This window comes from Phyllostomus discolor, chromosome 8 (assembly GCF_004126475.2).
Source record: "Phyllostomus discolor isolate MPI-MPIP mPhyDis1 chromosome 8, mPhyDis1.pri.v3, whole genome shotgun sequence".
Taxonomy (NCBI): Eukaryota; Metazoa; Chordata; class Mammalia; order Chiroptera; family Phyllostomidae; genus Phyllostomus; species Phyllostomus discolor.
Window position 1 is genome coordinate 38,441,978 of NC_040910.2, and position 21,236 is coordinate 38,463,213.

General features: G+C 57.7%; 1 protein-coding gene across 1 annotated transcript in view; it reads right to left on the reverse strand.

Annotated features, from left to right (window-relative positions):
• The window catches only part of GNG7 (G protein subunit gamma 7), a 116,681-nt gene that overhangs the window by 64,330 nt on the left and 31,115 nt on the right, over positions 1 to 21,236 (reverse strand). The window contains exon 2 of the mRNA XM_036032177.1: positions 16,394 to 16,451. The gene's annotated coding sequence lies outside the window, so the exon portion shown is untranslated. The remainder of the gene's footprint in view (positions 1 to 16,393; positions 16,452 to 21,236) is intronic.

Here is a 21,236-nt window from a genome sequence, read left to right on the forward strand (position 1 = left end):
CCCACTCGATGCCAGGCACACCCCAGTTAAGGCGACCACAGATACTCCCAGCCGACAACCAGTGAACTGCACTGGGATAGAAACACCAGCCACAGGTAATTATTTTTGTTACTGGAGCCAAAAGCCCTTTCTTGCTAGGCAGACATCTTCCAGGCTACTGCTGCCAGTGGCACCCTCAGAGTCCCTTGTCCTTCTACCTGTGAGGAGCCTCCCTTCACGGCTGGGGTGAGGCTACACTCAAGGTGTGGGGGGACCAGGGAGGACAGGGATGAGGGCTGGAGGACACCCACCTGCTCGGCCAATCAGGCAGCGCTGGGAGGGGAGGCAGGGTCCAGGTGACAGATGGTCTGAGAATGCTGAGGCCCCTTGGGCGGGGGAGGGGCAGAGGCACGCCCCGCTAGTTCAGAGGGAGATGGGGCTGCGCCTGGCCAGGAGGGGAACCTCTCTCTGGGAAATTCTGTTTCTGAATGTGTTTCATGGCCTTTAAGTGTGATCTGCTCCCCTCTGGGGTCGCCTGGCTGCTGGACCACGCAGGGACTCCTGCCAGCCCGGGATCTCTTCCTCTCCACAGTTATACAGAAAATTAGGTTTCACAATTGCGTCGACGCAAACATGGCTATAAACCAGGCTGGATTTGTGATTATACAGTCATTAATAGATCGTTCATTTTTGCCCACTGATTTGAAAAGAAGTTAAAATTAACTATTAACATTTGGACCGGCGACAAACATCCCCCCGGGCCCTCTCCTGGGGCCTCCCGTGCCGAACGGCTGCAGCCACTGCCCACGTGACCTCGGCTGAGACTTCGCTTCTCCTGGAGGCCCTCCTCCTCCTCCCGGGGCCGGATGGGTCAGCCCCGCTGCGACTCTCCCAGGAACCCCTGCATGTCTTCATTCTGAAGTCTGGGACGCTACTCTAGATCCTTCTCAGCCCTGGGCGACTCTACCCCAGGGGCACCAGGTGATATCTGGGGACACCTGTGGTTGTCACATGGGGGTGCTCCTAGCACCGAGTGGGTGGGGCCAGGGGTACCACTCACCACCACGCTATGCCCAGGACGGCCCCACAGGCAGGGTCTCAGCCCCTCTGTCAGCAGTGCTATGTCCGCGGTGCCTCAAGACCCTTGTCTGTCCCACTAAACTCAGATCCTGAGGCTCGTGAATTGTTTCCTGGACTAAGACTCGCGTCGGGGTAACCAAGGAGCTCGCCGAAAGCTGCAGTCATTTGAGTCTAAAGGAGCGACACATGCAACACAAAAAGCCACCTGAGAAGGCAAATCCCCTGGACCTTCGCCAAGGGCTCCGCAGGAGGCAGGTCTACTCACTCGTGATGGCGCCACGTGTCCCACGGGGGTGGGGGGGTGGGGAGGAGTCCACTGCAGGTCAGAGAGCGCCTGTGGGAGGTGACTCAGCTCGAGGGTCGAGGGAGAGTGGGGAGGCAGCCCTCCACTGCAGCCGAGCAAGGCCACTTGCCAAGCAACTCCAAGTTCCCGCGGGTGCTAAACGTTACAACCAAATACACGTGGTTAATGCGGGGTTCCCCTGGCCACTGTCGACATCAGGGCCAGTCATTCTATGGGGGGATGTCCTGGGCACTGTGGGGTGCTAAGCAGCGTCTCTGGCCCCCACCTTTTGATGCCAGGGGTCACCCCCAGTTGTGACACCCATAGATGTCCCTAAACAATGTCTAGTGTCCCCTGGAGGCAAAATTGCCCCTCGAGACCCTCCTGCCTTGCTCCCACAATAGAAATGACTTCAGAAGCAGCTGCTCGGCCCCTTCCTCCAGCGCCCTGGTTTGCACCAGCAGGGCTTGGAGGATGAGCAGAGTGCGGAGACTGTAAAGGTCCCAGGCTCTTGGCCTGGCGTGTGTTGGAGCTCTCGGCATACAGGCTAAGATCCCTGGTCACCCAATGCCTGGAAAGCACAGTTCACAGCCCTTCTGCCCCACAGCCAAGAAATGTAGCAGAAGAGCACTGGGCTCTGTTCCCGGCACGGCAGCTGCCTGGCTGTGCCCGACCCCAGGCTGTTCCTGGCAGGTGCGGGTGGGGGAGGAATTCAGCTGCACCCAGGACGACGGGACTCCTAAGCTTCTGCCCCCTGCTTCCCCCTCTTGTACAGCCTGGATGAGGGAAGGCTCTCGCCAGGGTGACTGCCCCCAGGGGCCGCTGACAATGTTTGGGAACATCTGTGGTTGTCACGATGGCATGCTCCTGGTATCAAGTGGATGGGGGCCAGGGACGCTGTTCAACACTCCACAGTGCCCAGGGGGCCCCCTCACAGAGAGTGACTGGGCCCCGGCGCCGGCAGCGTCGAAGGCACAGACCCTGTGTTAATTATTTGGGGAAAACCGAGTCTGCCTGCTGCTCACAGCAGACACCAGCACAGAAGCCTGTGGTCAGATGGTGACCCCAGCGCCTGCGAGCCACCCCCCCTCTCACGTTGTGTATCCACCTGCAGCTCAGGGACACACTGGCTAAGAAGAAGAAAGGGGCCAAAGACCCAAGGCAGGCAGCGGGCGGGCAGGCTGTGTGGCTCCAGGCTTCTGTTAGCCACAGGGGTGAACCCCAGGCCAAGAGGCCCTGTGCTCCCCATGGGTCTGCGACAACCTCCCTGCAGGGACATCCTGCAGGCAGAACCCTGTGTCCCAGCCTTCTTCTGGCTAGCCCAGTGGAACGCACAAGCCGGCGAAGTGAACGTGGACGGCCTCCGAGGATAGCCACTCGGCCGCGCAGCAGGAGGACCCTCAAGGGCGCTCACAGGTTGGCGCAGCGGGGGAGGGGCGGTCCTGGGGCGTGATGTCCACCGCCCTGCCCGAGCTCTGCCCTCTCTGGCCCCCACAGCAGAGCTGACACAGCTGCCCTTTCCCCAGAAGGCTTCCTGCATGGGGGGACCCTGTAGGTAGGTGCCCAGGGTCCTGCAATCAGAGGGCCCGCCCTTGGTTTAATGCACTGCATCCGCCGCCCAGAGTCTGGGTGATTTTTGACGGAGGGGCCTGTTCTCATTCTGCACCAGGCCCTGAAGACTCCGCAGCTGGTCCCTCAGCTACAGATGAGAGAACTTCTGAGGCCTCCTGGCTCCAAGCCCCTGTAGACACAACTGCTTAGCATGGACAGACGGGGAAAGCCAGGGCCAGGGGCATTTGGGTTTCCAAGTAGTGGGCAAGGTGGAGCCACACCTGAGTTCAAGGCCTGCTTTAAACCTGGGGGTCCAGTGTGAGCAGGAGCTGGACTCTGTTTTTTCCAAATAATTAACATGGGGTCCGTCCTCAGCACTGCTGATACGGTGTCTCGTCGCTCTCTGTGGGGGGCCGTCCTGGGTGCTGTGGGGTGCTGAGCAGTATCCCTACCCCACCCACTCGATGCCAGAGGCACCCCCAGTCGTGACAATCCCAGATGCCCCCAGATGTCGCCGTGTTTGTGGATGGGGCAGAACAGCCCGAGTCAGTGGTTTCTAGGAAGTGGGGGGAGGGGAGTGGGAGACACCGCTGACAGGGATGGGGCTGCTTTTCAGGGGGATGGAACGTTCTGAAATTCAAGCAACGGTTGTACAACTGTGTACAGGTACTCAAGCCACTGAAATGCACACTTTAAGGATGAATTCTACAGTGTGAATTACATCTCGATAGAGCTGTTACTCAAAAAACCCTTTTTAACTTGACGCATTAAGAAGAGCCAACCCTTAGACACAGCCTCGCACCCGCAGAACACGAAGCCTGCTTCTCCGGGTTCCGCCACCCGAGTGTGTGACCCTCACCGGGACGCACTTCCCCTCTCAGCAGGAAGCATCTGACGCACCCCTCTTGTGCCCCTAGCCTTTACTGGTCGCCCCGAGTCTCTTCAGTGTGGAAGACGCCCCGAACCCTCCCCAGTGGCCTGCTGTATCAGGGCAAGGAAAGACCACATGCCTGGGCTGGGCCCCGCACCTGCCCTCTGCCCTGAGTCACCAGCAAGAGTGGGAAGCAGACCCCCTCCCAGGCTAGAGGGGCTAACAGACACCCGCTCGGGAAATGTCCCATTGACCACGCGTGAACCCCTCCTCCAAATCCCCTTCCTCCCTGGGCTACCAGCTGCCTGGCCTCATCTGACTCAGGAAAACAAGCAGGAGAACTGTGCAGCGATGTCAGAAAACTACCTAGTGAAAAGCTTGCTTTTTAAAAGACTCCCTTAAAGTAAAACAAACAGGTCTTAGGTGTTAAAAAGAACAAGAAAAAAGAGCCGACACCTCTGTGCTCACGGCTCACCTCTCTCGGAGCCGGCCTCCTGCTCTCTGCTCACCTCGCACCGCCCCCCCCACCCCACAGTCACGGCCCTCACCCTGCCCCCACTGCAGCCCCGAGCAGGGGCCACCCTCCAGGAAACCTGCCACCTCATGGGGCAGCTAAAGCCAAAATACCAACTCGATATAAAAGAAGGGGAAAAGTCAGAACCGTTCCCTACGGAAGCAAATTAGAAAGATCTCAGGCAAGAACATACCATTTTCGAGTCAAGAAAGGCAAAGAGACTTCTAGGAACCATCCCAGCTGCCGGTGGGCTTCCAGGGCCTTGGTGCTAGCCTCGCTGAGGGACTCACGGGCGCCCTGTGCTAGGGCCCCCTCGGCTGCCCAGCTGCTCAGGCGCACAGAACCGGCTGGCGGGTGGAAACGCAAGCTCCTCTCAAGGCTGTTCTGTGACCTGGGGTGACCTCCTCTGACCTGAGTTTCCACTTTCACTTATGAAAGGGGAGGCGGCTCCCCTCACGGCAGTGACCTTTCTGAAGGTGAGAGATGACATCACGGCTAAATGGCGTGTGCTGGGCTTGCACAAACCGGGGCCCCCGGCCACGACGCTTTATTTGCTGCAGGCCCCCCTCCGGCGTGACCCATCCTCCCTCCTTCCTGCTCACCCTTGCTGGGGACTGAGTTCAACCCACTCTGTGGTGGGTTAAACACTGTCCTCAAATTCATGTCCACCAAGAACCTCAGAAGGTTCCCCCCCAAACTCCTATGTTGGACTCCTGACCCCCAGACCCTCAGAATGTGACTGCATCTGGAGATGTGGTCTTTAAGAGGTGACTGAGGTACAATGAGGCCATTAGGGTGGGCCCTAATCCAACACGACTTGTGTCCTTTTAGGTAGGACGCAGGCACACACAGGGAGGACACGGAGGACACGGAGGAGGTCATCTGCCGGCCAAGGAGGGGCCTCGGGAGGGGCCAGCCCTGCTGACACCTGGATCTCACGACCCCAGCCCCACCCCCAGGGGCCAGGAGAGGAAGACAGCGCCCTTATTTGGAAGGTCATTCTCACTGGCTACCATGGCATATTTATTTATGCAAAAATATATTTTTCTTCCTACAGGTGTGTGGGTCCAAGCGAGGGTGGATGAGGGAGAAGCCACCTCACGGCCCAGGTCCCTGGTTCTGTGGCTCAGACTGGGCTCCCCCATGTCCTGGGGGGTGGACGGGTGACCTGCAGGCTGAGCTCAAGGAACCAAATCGGAACCCAAAGGTGTTTCATGCTCCAAGGAATTGGAAGCAGGGTCTCAAGCAGATAATTACACGGCTGTATTCACAGCAGCATTATTCACAACTGCCAGAGGGTGGAAACAACCCAGTGTCCGTCAGTGGACGAAGGGATAAACGCAGCGTGGCCCATCTGCACACGGAGTATCATTCAGCCTTAAACGGGAAGGACATTCTGGCACACGCTGCCAGGTGGACAAACCTTGAGGACATTACACCCAGTGAAATAAGCCAGACACGTAAGGACAAATACTGCCTGATGCCACTCACAGGAGGTCCCTGCAGTCAAACCCATAGACAGGAAGTAGATGGTGGAGCCAGGGGCTGGGGAGGGGCAGGGGAAGGGGGGTTAGTGTTCAATGGGGGCAGAGAGTCAGGAAGGGGAGAAGGCCCTGGAGACGGAGGGTGGGCACGGCCTCAGGACGGCCTGAGTGTGCTGAGTGCCACTGGGCTGCGCACGGAAAAGGTGCTAAGACGGCAAATTTTACGTTAAGTATATTTAACCACAACAGAGAGAAGAAGAAAAGATACTCTGAACACGCCTTGCTTTTGCATGTGAGTAGCACAGGCTGTGAGTAAACACGGTAGCCCTGGTGGCCTCACGACTCGGGGACCATCCCCAGGCAGCCGGTGCCTCTGCCCAGCTTCCCCCAGGAGGCAGCCAACCAAGCCTGAGCCTTCTGGGAAGCGGAGAGATTTGCCACCCTTTCCTGATAACTCCCAGGGAGGGGAGGGCAGCTGGGAAGCAAGGAGCCCTGCCTCCCCCCCCCCCCCCCCGTCCCCTGGGTGTTCACCGGGCTTGCCGAGGTCCACACCGCGGGCCAGACCGTTCCTGCCTGGGAACAGGAAAACAAGGTCAGCTTGGGACACAGGGCTGCTGACTGTGGCCGTCCTTCCTGGTGGACTCCTGCTGACCACTCCTGGGGGATGGGCCCTGGGCCTGGGCATGTTCTGTACTGTGGTTCAGCTACTTCTCTCTGACCCTCAGTCAAGGGCAAGAATGCTGGGCCCGGGAACGGGGGTCCAGGGCTTGCCACCAACCTGTTGAGGGTCCTGGGGTCACTCACTGACGCCCAGCGTTTCCACAGATACCAGGGAAGCCGGATGACCTCTGGTGTCGTCAGGAAGGACGAAGGTGGTCATCATCCCAATTCCACCAAATGGGAACAGGGCAGCAGGAGGCCCTGCCTGAGCGGGGGTCTGGGCGCTGGGAGACACCGCGGTGGGCGCTCCTTCCTGGGCCAGGCTCCAGGGCCCACACCCACATGCACACCCAAACCGGCATGGCCAGTGGCCTTGTGAGAACAGCCCTGAGGCTCATTGAGACCTGGGCCCACCCACACCTTCAAGGTGCCCCGGTGCCTAATGTGTAAACCAAGGGGGTCCATCAACTGTTCCCAGGGGTGGGGCTGGACCCTCTCCAGCCCCCTACTGCCCTGGGAATAAAGCGTTGTCTCTGCCTGTGGGCTCCCGCACCAGCCTCAGCTCCTCTGCCACCCGCAGGGCCCACTACCCTCGTCAGCTGCAGGGCACCTCAACTGCAACTCAGACACAGCTTCCTCCAGGGAAGCCTCCCTGAGCCCTGGACAGAGCTCCTGGGTGAGAGCACTGCTCCAGCTCAGGCAGCGCTGTCACCATCTGTTCACTTGGCCAAGGGGACACTGGGTGATGTCTGGGGACATCCATGATTGTCACACTGGGGGCTCCCAGCCTCGAGAGGGTGGGGGCCAGAGATGTTGCCCCCCACCCCCAGGGAGTGAGCAGCCCCAGTTGGAAGCAGGAGACCTGGCAATGGTTTGCCGGGAGCACCAGCAGGTGCGGCCCCCCGCCCCCACTTCCTGCCCACCCTGTGTGCCCGTCCTCACAGCTGCAGCCCAGGTGCCACAAACCCCCACGCAGGCCTGGCTGGCTGTGCCTCCTGCTGCCCTGGCTTTGCCAGTCTCTCGGATGAGAGGGCGCCTGGCTCCGGGAGCTGGCCTCTCCTCCGAGCAGGGCTCTGAGTCAGCCGGCCGGGACATTAGTCAGGGCCACCAGGGAACAGGGTGTCGGATTCCTGGAGGCCCCTGAGCTCAGAGCTCAGCTTGCCGTGACTCAGCCAAGGGAGTCCCATGTGATCATCACTCCTTTTGGTGCGTGATGATCACATCCTCGAGGTTCCGTTCACTGTCCCCGGCGTGAAACCGGTTCCGGTCACAGGCTCATCTCTCTGTTCCAAAGGTCAGGTGAGTATTCGTTCCTTCTCTCGCTCACTCACCAAACATCCAGCAAGAGACTGGACGAGATCCCTGCACTTAAGGAGCCAGACTGCTGATCTGGGCCTGGTGACTGTTAGCCAATTTGAATATCGCAGAACAGTTACCTTGTGGCCCTGGGAGAGTTCCTTAGCCTCTCTCTGCTGCTGTTTTCCCACCTGGAAAACAGAGAGAACCAGCTCGCGTCCAGAGAGAACCAGCTCGCGTCCGCGGGGTCGTGGTGGGGTTTAGAACGAGCGTGTCCGAAGGCAGCACGGTGGGTGCTGTCGGTCAGCCGCTGCTGGGTAACAGGGTGTCACCAACCGAGCAGGTGAAAACACACCCATCTGTGGTCTCAGTTTCTGTGTTGGGGACCGGAGCGCAACCTAACTGGGTCTTCCACTCGGGGCTCAGGAGCTTCAAGTCAAGGGACTGGCCGGCTGAGCTCCCACCCAGAACTCAGGGTCCCCTCCAAGCGCATTCAAGTGGCCAGCAGAATTAATTCACCTGCAGCTATGGGACCGGGGTCCCCATGTTCTAGCTGGCGGGGGGTAGGGATCGCACTCAGCTCCCAGAGGCCACGTGGTCTCCCGCACAGGCAGTCCACAAGGGCTTGTCTGCCTCCTCCAAAACCCGCCAGGGAGGGTCTGCCACTGCTTCCGGTGCCTGCCCTCCCCTCCCCTCTTTTTATTGTGGTAAAAAAAATACGTGTAACATAAAACCAAGTTAACCTACTTTAGGTGTACAGCTCAGCAGCATTAAGTGTATTCCCGCACACGAGCAAGAAGCGCCCTCTCCACTTTCTGTGAGGTGGTCCTGCATCCTCGGAACTCGGGCAAAGCCCGACCTGCACAGGTGAGCGGCAGTGGGGCCTCTGCCCACTTCCTGGGCCTGTGCTATGGTTACATTAGATGCCACCACAGGAGGAAGCTGGGAAGGGTGCCCTTGGACCCCCTGAATGATTTTTGCAATTTCCCTTGTAATTGTTTGAAAATAAAGGTTTTAAAAAATACATTAGGTGAAGCCATAGGCATAGTTAGGTGTAAATGGGCCAAACCACGTTGGGCATTCTCCAAACACCTCCTTTCTCCCCCAGCCCTGACCCTCCCCCACAGACCTGGCAATACATCCTACAGGGAGGGGCAGAGGTCAGAGAGGAAGGCAGAGATGCCCCCTGCTCCGCCTTCGTGGGGGCTCAGCGCTTGGCTGAATCTCCCTGACTATGACTATGCCCCCCCCTCCATGTGAACAGCAGGCTCCTAGGGGCCCCCAAATCCCTGCAGATGAACCCTCTGCAGGGTGGGCAGGTGTGGACAGGACCTGTGAACGTGAGAAGACACCCCTGGTTAAGTTGTTTTGTACAGAAGAAGGGATTTGGAGGATGTAGTGAAAGTCCCAAATCGGTTGACCTTGAATGAATCAAAAGGGGAACTTGCCCGGGTAGGCCCTGCCGCATCGGGTGAGCCCTCCCCGCAGTGAGAGACTGGAGTGTGCGGGGGTCTGTGAAGGGGGCCACGTGCCTGGGACAGGACCTGACAGCCAGGTCATCTCCAGCTGGCCACTGACGCAGCAGCTGGGAGGAACCGGATCCTGCCGACAACCTGAGTGGGCCTGGAAGTGGGTCCTTTCCCAGTCAAGCCCCAGATGAGAACTCAGCCCCGGCCGAGCCCCCCCGAGAGGCTGAGCAGGGGTCCAGCCACACCGTGTCCACAGTTCCGGCCTGTAGAAGGGGAGCTGACGGACAGGGGTGGGTTAAGCTGCCCTGTCTGTGGTGACTTGTAAAGCAGCCACATCGCGTGAACACGCTTGGTGCGTGACGGCAGAGCAGGGCACCTGGGGTCTGACCATCACTCTCACATTTAAGGGGTGCTCCCGTCACTCAGGAAACTCCAAGCATATGGGGAGCTGTATGCCAGGAACCGTGGATGAAGACCAAAATATGTATTTATTATCAATCTCACTGTCATACCCCCCAAGGCACTACCTCCAATGACCGTCACACTGGGGGTGAGCTTGTAACATCTGAATTTGGAGACACCCATGGCCACTAGAGACAACTGGTATTTTAGTCTGTGGCATGCTCCTCACACACCAGTTCCCTGTGGGCCCTGCATTGGTGCACCTGTTCTGGCCTCCACTGGGCTGATGGTGGCTCAGGAGCCTTCAGCCCTTCAAGCCTTGCCCCCTGGCCCCCAACTCCTGAGCAGAGCCCACTTAGGCCCGCTCCAGGCACACAGGTGTTTGCTGACTAAAAGAACAAAGTGGTGGGGGAGGGAGGGAAGTAAGGAGCCAAGGCCGACATCCTCAGTGCCCGCCAGCTCACAGGGAGTCAGGGCGGCACACTGCGGGGCTGGGAATGGTCTTGGGAGGATGTGGGGGTCCCTTCTGCCCACCCTAAATGAGCCCCTCTCTGGACTCATCACGGCTCCCCCGTCTGCACCACCTGCTTGTCGTTTGTGACTGTCATCCCCCTGTGTTTTGAGTCTGATGACTCTCTGATGACTGCGTGCATGCATCATCCCCTGCCCTGAGGCTGACTGTTCGAGTAGTTGCCTGGCAACGAGAGCACGTGCCTGCAGATGCTGCGGGTCTGCATGCCTTTGTTGCCAGTGGGCCCTTCCAGTTCTGGTTGCCCCACCAGTGGACTCCCCTCTTCCGTGATCTTGGAGGTGAGCTTCTCTGGGCCTCAATTTTCAAAGCCCTAAAAGCAGGCAGCACTAACCCACCCACGAAAAGACTGGCTGAGACAGCTTGGCCGGCAAGGTCCGAAAGAATGGGTCCTACGTACTCTGGTGTGGGTGAGAGCCGTCCTGATAACACAAAGCAGCGAATAAAGGCAGTGGTCTCGAGTCACCCTAGGAGGCAAGAATCTCACGGAGCAGGGTTCCCCTTCGGCACTGCTGGCATTGGGGCCAGGTCATTCCCTGGGGTGCCGCCATTCTGGACACTGGGGGTGCTAAGCCACAGCCTTGGCCCTCCCTACTTGATGCCAGGTGCACCCCCAATTCTGATAACCACAGGTATCCCAGCCATGGCCCAGTGTCCCCTCGGGGCAAAGTCACCCCTAGGTGAGCCCCTGCTGTAGGGGGTCAAGCTCGTGTCTGGGCAGGACTGCCTGGAAAAGCACCGTATGGCTTGGTCTCTGGAATCAGAGGCCTCAGGCTGCAGGGAGGGGGCTTGGGGCCCTCCTCTGCGGGCTGCACAGGGAGTTCTGTAACTACATATATACACTGTGCATGTTTCCTGCTGGGAAGGTGGCGGGCACAGCCCATAACCTTCCACGAGCAGAATGTGATAGGTCTTGACTCTACCTTGGCAGTCCTTTTAGGAGAACAACATGTCCACAGAAAGAACGGATAATAATGTGCGTTTCAACACACCCAGGACAGACCGAAAGCAGTCACCAACCAGGGCAAAGAGGAGCACTCTGATTTGCTCCCTACACAAGGCCACTCTCTTAAGATAAAAGCTCTGGCAATGCTTTCAGCAGAAATGTTCAGAAACTCTCAAAAACTCCCAGAGAAATGTTCAGAAACTCCCAGAGAAACTCCCAGAGAGACTCTGCTGTTGGGAAGTGATGAAGCTATTTCGTGCTCCATGGAGGGAGTGAGACAGCTGCAGAAATCCTTGCCCTCTCCGTGGGGGCCCCCTCGGCACTGCTGACACCAAGGCTGGGTCATCGCTGTGGGGGACCATCCTGGGTGCTGGGGGACTACAGCAGCACACCTGGCCCCCTCACTCAGTGCCTGGAGTACCCCCAGTCTTGCAACCACAGATGTTCCCAGACCTCGCCTAGTGCCCCCTGGGGGCAGGGCCACTCTCACTGATCCTGATTTAGAATCCTTAAGAATCACTGATTTAGACCTGGCTGGTGTGGCTTAGTGGATTGATTGCTGGCCTGGGAATAAAAGGGTCTCAGGTTCAATTCCCAGTCGGGGTTGTGAGCCAGGTACCCAGTAGGGCAGGTGTGAGAGGCAACCACACATCACTGTTTTTCTCCCTCTCTCCCTCCTTCCCTTCTCTCTAAAAATAAATTAAAATCTTTTTTAAAAACCCCACTGATTTAAACCAATGTATGCAACATAAAATCACTTCCCCTCTTGACCCCATTTCAGGTGCTTGGCAGCCCGCTGTGGCCAGTGGCCACCATTCGAGAAATCGCAGCTCTGGACACTGTGCTCAGCTCCCACACAGTGTCACCCCCCGAGCTGCATGGTCTGTGCACTCAGTGGACAGGGGGTCCCTGGGAAAGCCCTGCCACCACACAGCTGCCACGTAGTAGGGACTCTCGCTCGCTCGCTGTTCCACGAGGCAGCAATCGGCTGGCTGTGCTCCCAGCCCCCGCCCCCCGCAGAACTTCAAGACAACAGCACGCTCCATCCACCGGAAACGCCACACATCCAAAGACAGGGTGTGAGAGGCACCGGTAAGAAAGGGGTCTCACTGAGCAATCCTGCCCCTGGGGGATGCCGGCCACGACTAAGGAGCCCCACCAGTGGGCCCAGGATTCCTGCTGGAACATCAGCTCCAGGGCAGCCAGGGGGTTTGGTCGTCCTGGTCACTGCCATCTCCCCGGAACCTGGCCTGGGCAGGCGTTTGGAAATCCTTGCTGAGGGAATGAATGAGAATCTCTGGGAGGGTCGCCATGAGCCCAGCCAGGCCAAACAGTAACCACCCAGGTAACTGTGGTCAAAGGCGAGACACGTACCCACGGGTGCCACGGGGGGACACCACGCTTAGTCCACACTCGGGAGGCCTGAGAGGGCTTCTGACGGTTGCTGCCATTCCACTGAGTCCCAAGGGAGGGGCCACGTGGGGCCCGGCCTGCAGAGGTCCACGTGGCCGGCGCTTCAGTCTCCGGGGGTGGGAAAGCTGCAGCCAGGCGGCCGCCCTGACCCTGCCTCTTTCGCTTCCCGGACGCAGCCTCTGCTCCAGCCACTGGGCCATGCCCAGGTACAGGGTGCGTTTGGGGGGTGCAGATGCTCCCGGCCCCCATGGTTGTTGAGCCCGTGTTTTCTGCCTCTCTCCTACACCAACAGATGGGGGGCTCTGTGTCTGTGAGATGGGGGGGGGGGCACCTGGGACAGGGTGACTATGGGACTCTCAGTGCTGAATCAGAATGTCTCAGAGAACAGGGATGGGTGGTTACAGGGATCCAATAGGGGCAAGAGGTTGACTGAAGATGTCTGGGTACCTACCAACATCCACCTGAATGTCCACGCCGCCTGACTCAAGGCCCGGTCTGATCCCACGGGCCTTCTCTGCCCCCTAGTGGCTTCCAGGGGGAACTGCAGTCCTCTGGCAAATGTTGCCTAGCCTCAGACACCCGGGAGGAAACCTCACCACCCACTGGCCTCTGCAGAAATTCAGAAGAGCAGATCAGAGCACTGGCTCTGCCTCCAGGATGGGCAGCAGTGACCCTTACTCCATGACAGCCCTGCAGAGAGGTGGCCACTCCGTAATAGGAGATTCTGGTCAGTCTTGCACATCTTGGACCCTTAATCTGGACCCTCGGACCCTGGTGCTATGGGGAACTGAATGTGAGGGTGCCTGTGGATGGCTAAAACCCCCAGCAAACACGATGTGCTTGAGAAGTGACTATTACATTTTTAAAAATAATACAGTCCAGCATTGCCCACTTCAAGGAGTTCTCTTTGTACTCTCTGCAACGCCCGCCTGTGGTAGGCCAGCTCAGCGAACAATTCCGTCTCCCTCCCACAGGGTTCCTCCTAGGCTGCCACTGGGCGGGCACTCTCCAGGGGGCTGAACGTGGCACTTCGGGTGCCGAGAGCATCCCCAGCTCCCATCCACTAGATGCCAGGAGCACCCCCCCTCGTGACAAACGAAGATGTCCCCAGACATGGCCCAGTGTCCCCTGGGGGGGGCAGAATCCACCCCCAGTTGTATGTAAAGAGATCAAAGCCGAAGAACACATGTCTGCAGTGCCTGGCGACCCTGACGACCCGCTGGCATGCGGGAGTGAGGCTCGCGCACTCCCCGCGCTCAGACGGCAGGAGCGTTCCGTCCCTGGGTGACCTTCTCAAAGCTTCTGCCCAGGAAAAGCCCGTGGCGGCACGTGTGAAATGTAGTTAGCGGGCTCCCCCCTGTGGTGGCGGCACAGACTTGGGTCTGTGATGAAGATGGACAGCTCCCTTCAGGCCCAAGGCAGGATGGGGCAGCGTTCCCCCTTCAGCACTGAAGGCGTCGGGATCTGGTCATTCTCGGGCAGGGGGGGGCCCTCCTGGGCACTGTGGGGTGCTGAGCAGCGTCCCTAGCCCCCACCCACTTGGCACCAGGGGCACCCCTGGCTGTGACAACCCAGATGTCCCCAGACAGCTCCGTGTCCCCCAAGGGCCGGACCGCCGCTGGGAGGCCCGTGAGCACGGCTGAACGTCCAACAGCTCAGGGAGCTCAGTGCAAAGCATGAGACCGGGACACAACGCAGGTGTTCCTTTCATGGTCCTGAAACTGGAGAAGGCCCCCCAAACTCAAAGACCACTCGTGTGCCTATAGTGAACCACCGCTGGCCGAGGGGGAAGACATGCTCAGAAAGTGTGGGTGTGACAGACCCCAGGCAGCATCGAGCAGGTGTGTGTGAGGAGCTCACACAGATCTGTGAGAGGGAGAAACCCCCCAACATGAACCCAGCCGGGCCCCTCGCAGCAGACGTGCCTGAGAGCAAATGCTGGACCCACAGTTAACGCAGGAGACCCAGACACGGCAGCCGCGCGAGTGTCCCAGCTGGTCCGACGGGTAAAGACGTGAAAACTGTAGTAGGGTATTAGGGAAAGTGCCCTGGGAATGAAAATAGTGCGTTTCTGGGGGTCCTTGTGGCTGAAAAGTCAAAAATGTAAGTGAAAACACCCTGATTTAAACACACAGACAGACACGTGCACCGTGCAGACCTGCTTGTCGGAACGTGCCCCAAATAATAACCAACCGCGGTTGTACAAAGTCTGCACAAGGGCGTTCATCCCAGATCAGAGCAAAAAAACCCCAAAAAACCCAGAAGAAGAAAATAAACACCCACAGAAGCCCACCAAGAAGACACCAGTCAAATCGATTACAAAATTATTTTAAAGAAATAAATTATGATTCATGTATGGGTGGAATGTTAAGCCATGTCAGAAAAGATGGAAATCTAGCTTTACTGATGAAGGAAAATGCCCATCAAGGGAAATGAGCTCATTAAAGAAAAAAACTACTTATCTCAAATCATCCTGTGAGTGTAATTCACAGAGATCAGATTAAGAGGACACTCACCAGCTGCCCAAAAGGTCCTCGCTGGCGGGGGTTTGGGCGGCGCTGCGCCCCTGTGCCTGTCCGCACTCCCACTTTCTTTTTGCGGGAAGTTGGTGTGGCGCTGACACCGCACAGCACGGGCCTGGCCACGCTGCAGAGACCACACGCCCGGCCGCAGCCTCACCGCACCACCTGCGGCCACCAGACTCCCCGCGGGTGGGCCACTTTGCGAAGCAGGAGTCAGGCTCTGAGTCTGCTCCGGGCCTCAGCTGAGCCCAAACACGCACGGTGCATGCCGGGGCTCTGGCCTCAGGGATAGCCTCTTCTCTCTAGCTTAAATATATATATATATATATATATCTTTTTTAATTCTGTAAAAATCACTAGTTTGAAGTACACAACTCACAAGATTTCCTGGTGGGTTCACTGAGCCGTGTGGCAATCCCCACCATGCAGCACCAGACCCCTCTCTCAGCCCGTCAGAGTCCCAGTGACCCCTCCCTCGCCGGTCAGAGCCCCGGTGCTCATTCACATCAACTGCCCTCCCACCCAGCCCCTGGCAGCCAGCACTCGTTTGCTTCCTCTGGAAAGCTCATCTAAATGGACTCGTGTACTGTGCTGCCTTTGGGGTCTGCCTTCTTTTCCAGCATTTTTCCTTTTATACAAATACAAACACTGAAGAGGAATAGCCAACGTTACAAAGGCATCAGATCTCCCTGAAGTTTATCTATAAACACAATCCTAATCGAAATTCCATCAGAATTATTAGAACACGGAAGTTTATTCTAAATGTCACATGACAGAGAAAACTCCGAGTGCAGCGGAGACATTCCCGGGAAAAGGAGCAAGGCGCGGGGGCTCCCCGCTGGGCAGGCCACACCTGAGAGCTGCAGCGAAGGCCACAGGCCAGGCGGCGGCACAGAGCACACGAAGTCCCCAGCCGTCTTCACGTCATCTTCTCTCCCCACATCCTAAGAGCTACTCAAAACCCTCCGGGGACCGAGGCCAGAGAGAGACAGGAGCTAACAGAACAGGACCTGAGCCTTAGCTCTGTCCTAATGTGTTAAAAAGGAACCTTCCTGAAGCCACTGCAGGGCACCCCACCTGCCAGGGCGGGCGACGGGTCTCTGCTCCTGGCAAAGGCGAAGCTGAACGCAGGCCCACGCGCGCTCGCACACCCCCCACCTTGGCCCTGTCCAGGTGCGCTGGGCACCTGTGGTCCCAGAGCAGGAGACCCTCCCTGTGGCGGCCGTGTGCTCTTGGCAAAAAGGACAGACCCTCAGAGAAGATTCTGGCGTGCGTCTCGAGGACACTGCCCCGACCGCAAACCACCATCGTAACTCCTATCCCGGCTCGGAGAGGCCAGCCCAACACCTGCGCAGACCGTGGATGTGGAGAGAGGGAAACACCCTGACACTCACCCGTGCGCAAGGCCTGGGGTCTTCGGTGCCGAGGTTCCAGGAACCAGACGTCCGCTCCCTGGAAGAGAAATGTAAGGCTTTAGTGAGCGTCCTGTGGCCAGAAGTTCGGGTGTTCCTGCAGGCGTGGGCACGGAAGAGGCGCGAGCTCACTGGTAATGAGACAATGGTAGAAGTTGTGCCGGGAGCTCTGCCTTTCGGTTGCTCGGACAGACACTGGGGACAGCACAGATAGGGCGCTTCAGGGTGCAGAGGGCGGATGTAAGAATGCAATCAGAGACTTACAACATTATCCCTGGTACGTTTCCACATGTTTCAAAACTAAGTTAAAGGAGAGGCCTGGATGTTTGCAGGACCTTTTAGAGTTTATAAAAGACGTTCACCTGTGTCATTGAACCTCACGATCCCCTGGGAGGAAGAAGGGGAGACTGAGGCAGCCCCTGCCCTGGGCACCCAGGTCTGCCTAGAGGCGCTGTGAGAACTGACTGCACCGTGGGGTCTGCGCAGGCCCCCGGGGAAGACGGAGAGGGAACTAGGGAAACCGGAACAGAGAGGGGGGCTGGTGCACACAAACACCCACGTCTGACTCCTGATTGTCACACATGTGCCGTGACTACGGAAGACATGACCCTCGGAAAACTGGGAGGTGGGTAGACAGGAACCTGCTGTACTATCTTTGAAACTCTTCTAAAGATATTCTAAGGTAAACAGTGTATTTAACAAAATAACTCAATGAAAAATTTTAAGTGCTGGTTCCTTTCCCTGAGTTGAGGTTAATTTGTTTCCAGTAAAAGGCCAGGATGGAGAACTGAAGTCCCCACTGTCATCTGCAGGTGGCGCCACTGCCCCAGGAATGCCCTAAGCCCTTAGGGATCTTGGAGCTGCTAGAATGGAACCCAGCAGGATCTGCTCTTACAGGCCACCACTTAGGACAGGAACTGCTGGGACAATGAGGCAAAAGGGGCACCTGGGGACTGCCTGGCCAAGCAGCAGTGGCCAGAAGAGATGAGGGACAAAAGGGCTAGAGCAACATGCCCTTTGCCCTGGAGGCCATGACTTGCCTCAACCTCACAGGAACCATTTGTGCATATAATCCTCTGACTTTTCATTTTTGAATCAATTAAAGACTCACAAGAAACTGCAAAACCAGCAAAGAGGGGTCCCAGGCACGCTTCACCCAGCTCCCCAGATGGCAGCTCCTTACACAGTTAGGGAACGTCATCAAAACCAGGAAAGAGTGACTAATAGACAAGGCACCATTTTTAGACAGTCTTAGTGAGGCATAATATTCATGCCACACGATTCACCCATTTGAAATGCATGACTCAGTGGTTTTTAGTATATTCACAAGGTTGTGTGACTGTCACCAAATTAAATTTTAGGACATTTTCATCACTCTTAAAGGATATCCTGTCCCCATCAATCAGCAGCCACTTCCCAGCCCTCGGCAACTACCAACCCCTTCCTGTCTCAGAGGCTCTGCCTGTTCTGGACAGACTGAATGCACAGTGAATCACAGTGCGTGGCCTTCCGTGTCTGGCCTCTCTCACTGGGCATTGTGAATTCAAGGTCTATCCACGCTGTAACTGCCTCACTCCTTTTTGTGACTGAGTAATATTCCACTGTGTGGGTGGATGCATTGTTTATCCACCATCCACTGATGGACGTTTGGGCTGTTCCCACCTTTTCGCTGCTGTGAACATGGGTGTCTCGTGAATCACTTAAAAAGGGTTTCTCACTCTCTTCCCCTACATCTACTAACGACAAATCTCCCTATCCCCAGCCCTTGAACACCAGCTGCTGGCTGCTGTCCTTGAGCCCTTGGACTTGGACTTGAGCAGTGAGATAACCTCCACCCCTGCTGCCCTTGGCCCAGACCAGCTGGGGCCAGGGTAGGGAGCAGCCTGGACAAAACACATCCCTGCAGCTCCCTCCCCAGGGCCACGAGATGGCAGACTGGGAGCTCCACCAGCTGCACCAGACTGTCCCCGTGACCTTCACGGCTCGCTCAGCCAGACAAGATGCCGGACTTTCCTTTCCCACTGGAGTGACTGCCAAGCCCCACAGGACGTGCTAAAGAATTTGCAGAGCCAGAGAAAAAATGAAGCAGTGGGACCCCTGGTTCAAAAATCAGTGCAAATTTCGAGATGGCAACAGCAGGGTGCGCAACAGCCTGCAGACCCCAGAAAGACCCTGCCCTCGGGAACTGCCAAGAGGCAGGGTAGATAAGACTCAGGCACAAATAACGGACACTCCAGGTAGAAAATCCCAGGTGCTGTGAGGGAGAAATAAATCACTCGAGAGAACGGGTGCCATCTACCACAGCGGTGATCAGTGGCACCCTGAGGAAGGACTCACGCTCCCTCCTGTGGTGGGCACCACGCACTGCAACCTGTGAGGCTCGCTGTCCACGCGCCTGTTCTTAAAACTGAGGTATAGTTCACATAGTATAAAACTCTCCCTTCTAAAGTGTCCGATTCAGAGCCTGTTAGGATATTGACAGGGCACGGAACCATCACACTGTATGACCCCAGGACACTGCCACTGCCCCCTGAAGAGACCCTGTGCCCATCAGCATCATATGGTTCAAAGTCAAGCCTCCCCAGAAGAGACAAGATCCCAAATGGCAGGAATCTCTCGTGTTTTGCCGGCATGGCAGTTCCAATAGCTTTTGCCGGGCCCACCCACAGGAGGGGCTCAGGGATTTCTGCACACCATTCAGTCCCTCGCTAAGGGAGCAACCTGCAGAGCAGGGTGATGCGGAGGAGACCAGGCAGACCCCAGAGCCGGGTGAGCCTGAAGCCTGCCCAGAAGCCTGGCCTGAAATGGGACCGACACTTGGGAACCCCACCGCACTCCTACGGGCCGGGCACAGGGGCGTGGTCAGCGCAGGCTTGGCTTGGAGCCAGACCTGTGATGCGGGCTGGTCCTCAGCTGCAGACTTCAGCTGTGTCATCTGTCACCTTGAGAAAGGAAGGCAAAACCACGATCTCAAACCAAGAGCATTTGAGGGTCTCCCTTCATTACTTTCCTGGTGGTTTCTGTTTTCCTTGTAATTTGAAAAAGGTTCAATAGATCTGAAGCGGTGGGTGGTGGGCAGGGACACAGGTGACCAGACCCTTAGCTCCCAAACCTGGATTTTCAAAACTGCCAAAAACATGGCCATGAAATTGGTTTAGGGGGGATGACGAGGGATCCCTGATAAAGCAAGACAGGCCTGGAGGAATCGGGCTGCTCTGGACCCTGTAGAGCCCGTCACCGGTGAGGAGCTGAGGAACCAGCCGGGGCCAGCCCAGGGCGTCACAGCTGGGCAGGAAGCCAGCCAGTCACAACCTACTTCTCTAGATCAGAGCTTCCAGACTTTTCCAAGCGTTTGGACAACAGACAGATCTTGTGTGTCAATGCCGCCCTCCCTCCCTGAAGTATCTTGAGCCCCGTTCACTGCTTAATGTGGAGTAATTTCTCCCTGCCTGGGCCGTCCTGGGTACTGTGAGGCGCTACAGCAGCCCTGCCCCACCCCCACTCCGTGCCAGGAGTTCCCGAGGTCCTGACCACCGGCAGTTGTTCCCCACTCGCCCACATGCCCCGGGGGGAGGGGAGGGAGCACTGCGCTCAGCTTCCAGAGCTGCTCTCCGTCCGGAAGGGTAAATCTCTTTCCAGGCAGGAGCCTGCTATCAATCTCGAGGGCTGGCGCGGGGCTGGGGGGAAGGGCAGTCATGAAGACCTGGGGGCACAGAGGCCTGTGGGCTGTGTGAGTGGGATGGCAAGTGGCTTTAACCTGTCCATCCTGAAGAAAGGTGCCCCTGGGCAGGTTTCGCGGCACACCTGAGTCCCAGGATTGATGACACTCTCGTGGAGCAGCAGGGAAGGGACACGCCGGCCCCGTCACTCCTGTCCAATGTAAGTACATTTAAACTGTGTGCTCTTCACAGGGTGGGTTTGGTTCTGGGGGAGGGGGAGATAAAGAAGTCATAGATATCACCATGGCCGTGGCCCCCACGGCCCCACACACAACAGACACCCCACACCCGGCACTGCAAGGAACCCCCACGGGGTGGGGGGGCCCCCCCCCCGGGCTTCCTTCCGCATGGGTGACACAGCAGGGTCCCCGGGGGCGGGGGCGACGCCGCATGGCCCTGAGGGTCAGTCAGACGGGTACCGACGCCGGCAGCGGCACCTGACGGCTGCATGTCTGACGTCTGGTGGCTCCGTTTCCTCAGCTGAGACAAAGCCAGGATGGTCCGCCTGGGACTGGAGAAAAAGACTGAAAGCCGACCATGACTCTCCGCTGCGTGGAGAGGGCTCGTGAGAAGTGCTCCTGTGACCCAGAGTGAAAGGGGAGGAGCAAACGCTCATCACCGCCTGCCGGGCCCTGTGATCTCTTCCACTGGTGGTCACTCCTTTGTCCAATCCCCTCCCCTGAAGTGCTGGGGGGCCAGTGACCCTGGCCAAGGTGAGGGTGTCACTTGGGAGGTTACACTTCAGAAGACTGTGACTTGCATCAGGCTAACAGGCTCAACTACTGTCTCTTCCTGGTCCGTGGTGCAGCAGCCACGTCCGGACACCCACGTGGCTCCATCCCGCAGCCAGAGACGCACCAGGGCCCAGAGGACCTGACTCCGAATCCAGACGACTGTCGCGATGCTGGAATTGGCAACCTCCCCCACGGAGCTTTGTGATGAGACCCCAGCCCCGTCTACACCGTGACTGCAACCAGTGAGAGACCCTGAGCAGAGGGCCCGCCTCCTGACCCGCAGCCACTGTGAGACACCGAATGGGTGCTGCTTGAAGCCGCTACATTTAGGATGATTTGTTACGCAGCATTAGCTCACTAATAACACAACAG